This window comes from Ciona intestinalis, unplaced genomic scaffold (assembly GCF_000224145.3).
Source record: "Ciona intestinalis unplaced genomic scaffold, KH HT000358.1, whole genome shotgun sequence".
Classification (NCBI taxonomy): domain Eukaryota; kingdom Metazoa; phylum Chordata; class Ascidiacea; order Phlebobranchia; family Cionidae; genus Ciona; species Ciona intestinalis.
Genome location: NW_004190679.1, coordinates 1 through 3,734, shown reverse-complemented (window position 1 = coordinate 3,734; position 3,734 = coordinate 1). Strand labels below are relative to the sequence as shown.

The 3,734-nt window shown below is 36.8% G+C and overlaps 1 long non-coding RNA gene across 1 annotated transcript; it reads left to right on the top strand.

Annotated features, from left to right (window-relative positions):
- The first annotated feature begins 581 nt into the window (after positions 1-581).
- LOC113475400 lies at positions 582-3,245 on the top strand. Its single transcript, XR_003397153.1, has 2 exons — positions 582-1,686; positions 1,754-3,245. It is a non-coding gene; the product is annotated as an uncharacterized LOC113475400 (long non-coding RNA).
- The last annotated feature ends 489 nt before the right edge of the window (positions 3,246-3,734 follow it).

The window sequence follows — 3,734 nt, the reverse complement described above, 5'->3', positions numbered from 1 at the left end:
CAAAAGACATATTCTTAACATAGAATACATGCAAATATCGCATTTCGTATTTGCATTTCGTTAGTGTTAATATGTTTCATGTACAAAACAAACAACTGATTTAAGCGTACTGACACCAACTTACCTTTTCAAAAATATATATAATTGCTTTTTGTATGAACAAGTGAAGTTTAATACAGTAGTAGTTTTTACAAAATCACCCCCCTATCTGTGATGATCCTATCTGTCTAAACAAAACTGATTTTATAGAAAAACTACAAATATATATAATAATCCACAATTAAACATACCAGGGTTTGTACACAGTATTATAAAACCAAATATAAATTGGGAGGAAATACACTGGGGTACAAGGTAAAAAAGAACACCTTTTACTTGAGTTAACTTGCTTGTAAAGTGTTTTTTTTATTGCCCCAAAGTTAGAGAAATAAACAAAGGGGGTCAACCTGATTATTGTTGGCCCAGAGTGTTACAATTTCGTGTGAGTGCGGCATACATAACGCAATAATTAAACTAACGCTGGTAAACTGTCCGCCTGGTAGGAACACTTATCGCAATATACCCATTAGTTAAGTTTTATATCGCACAAGTTCTTACAATAATTGCATCAATTCGCTTACAAAATCACCCCTATCTGTGATGATCCTATCTGTCTAAACCAAACTGATTTTATAGAAAAACTACAAATATATAATAATCCACAATTAAACATACCAGGGTTTGTACACAGTATTATAAAACCAAATATAAATTGGGAGGAAATACATTGGGGTACGGGGTAAAAAAGGACACCTTTTACTTGAGTTAACTTGCTTGTAAAGTGTTTTTTTTATTGCCCCAAAGTTAGAGAAATAAACAAAGGGGGTCAACCTGATTATTGTTGGCCCAGAGTGTTACAATTTCGTGTGAGTGCGGCATACTTAACGCAATAATTAAACCAACGCTGGTGTTAAACTGTCCACCTGGTAGGAACACTTATCGCAATATACCCATTGTTTAAGTTTTATATCGCACAAGTTCTTACAATAATTGCATCAATTCGCATGTGTTATAATAGGGCGCTTGTTACGTCGTATAACACGGTTTTACTTTTAAATACCGGACGATATTGGTTTACTTTTAGTAAGAAACACAGTCGCAATCAAGTAAAGACCCATGCATATTGTGCGATGTCTGGTCCATTTACACAATAATGCTGTTGTTCTGCAATTGGACAATCGGAGTAGGGCGTTATTTGCAAAATAATTACAGATAGTAAGTACAATGTTATGTTGTAATAATCATGATTTCGCAAATTTAAGTCAGTTTTAACACATTTTTTTTACGAAGCAGTTTGCTGGTTGTCACACTCGAACTATTGTATGTGCGCCGATGGTCGTGCATGCAATTAGAGTAGTAAATTTGACAAGAGTGCACAGCAAGCCCGTACTCTACGCCAGTGTTCCTTATACCACAAATCATAGAAATCCAATAATCTTTTTTGAACATCAATTTTTTATAAAATATTGTTTACACAAGCTAAAAAAAAATTATTCAATGCATTACTTGAAAAAGAAAAAAAAATTTTGTCTTTCTTGCCCCATTTCAATTTAAATAAAAACTAAACAAGAAAATCATAAATAGCCATAAAAACAACATTGTTGCCATATTTAAAACATATTGCATTCATATTTAAAGAGGTACTTTGTACCATATCCCATATGATAGTCACGAGATTTACCAATAAAAACTCCAACAATAGAAGAATTACAAGGTTCACTAAACAAAGGTACCATTTTACCATAACTTTGCACAACAAAATCCGTCTCCTTTGTTATTAACTTTAATACCAACTACAGTTTTAGGAGTTTTTACAATGTAAGCATTATCTGGAAACGAGGCAAAAATATTGGGCAACATACACTTTTCTGGCACAAAAATCTTATTTTCTTGTAATCGCTTTACAACTTGAACTAAGAGGGACTTTTGCCAAATCGGACCATTTAAAAAAAAAATTTTTTAATAGTTTTCAAAACAAAATGCACTGCAGCACTCAAGACCACCATATATACTTTAGCCTCATCTGCCAGATGAAGTAAAGAAGAACTTTATATACTAAAAATTCCTTCCCATAATATACTTTACAATCCTTGACAAAGTTTGACAACATTTGTTCTGCTAAATCACAGTGCAATTTACAAAGAGTTGGTGATATTAAAATGGATATAGCACTACTAAATGACAAAAAGCTGTTAAACAATCGACTCGGTAAAATATTTCTTAATGCAATTTTGCCAGTATAAAGCAAGAACTGTCGTAATTCTGTTGCTTTTCAACGATCTACTTCATCAAGACCACGTGGTTTTAGTGCAAAGCATCGAGGAATATAAATGGTTTCATAGCAATAAGCCGGTTACTAACTTCAGATATTTAAACGGCACTTGTCCTGACTGTTTTACTTCCCCTCATCCATGTTAACGAAAGCTTCTTCATAGCAACACCTAAACATACTGATGCATGTAATCTATGGGGAATTTGAATAGGAAGATCACAAAATGGGGATGTACTGTGATGGTGTTCCTTGTTTTTATGTTCTCTAAAAGTTTGCTTGGTATGTGGTATAAAATCTGTAATTTGTGGATAGAGCACTTGTCAGACATAATATAACTTGATGCACTTTGTAACTATTGCACGTGCTGTAGCATCACATTCAATGCTATGTAAGGCAACTTGAACAACTTTTTGCTGCACTATTAAACTGTGGGGGGCGGCTAATGTTGAAGTTGTGGGTTCGCGCTCCGCAGCCTCGTGACGACGCTGTTCCATCCTGCCCCTACGCACACGCTATCCGACTCCTCAACGCAGATTGCATATCGATATAACACTTGTACGGCACAGCTCAGTTTATTGTACGGTGAAAGTGCGACATCGAGCTTAGAGACAAAGTGAGAACAGCAGGGTATTGCAAGCCCCGTACTGCCTCCCAGTACAGGAAAGTGAAAGGTTTATGTAACGAAAAACACGTGTAGCAAAACAATAACCCGGCTATCTCAAACAGCTTACCTGCTGTCGTCGACACTGAAGGACAAAATCCACAAGTTATGGGGCATCTTCTCGCAACAGCTGTATCGTTTCTACAGTCCCGTGTTCGTGCACGACAAGTTGCAGTATGGCGGGGCAATTCAACGCAAGACGTTCCAGGTATTACTGGAAATTATAAATGCATTTTTACTGTGTTGTATAAGTTTTTAGTTCTGCTGTATAAAGAGGTGTTAAAAGTTTGCTTGGTATGTGGTGTAAAATCTGTAATTTGTGGATAGAGCACTTGTCAGACATAATATAACTTCATGCACTTCTTAACTATTGCACGTGCTGGAGCATCACATTCAATGCTATGTAAGGCAACTTGAACAACTTTTTGCTGCACTATTAAACTGTGGGGGGCGGCTAATGTTGAAGTTGTGGGTTCGCGCTCCGCAGCCTCGTGACGACGCTGTTCCATCCTGCCCCTACGCACACGCTATCCGACTCCTCAACGCAGATTGCATATCGTATATAACACTTGTACGGCACAGCTCAGTTTATTGTACGGTGAAAGTGCGACATCGAGCTTAGAGACAAAGTGAGAACAGCAGGGTATTGCAAGCCCCGTACTGCCTCCCAGTACAGGAAAGTGAAAGGTTTATGTAACGAAAAACACGTGTAGCAAAACAATAACCCGGCTATCTCAAACAGCTTACCTGCTGTCGTCGACA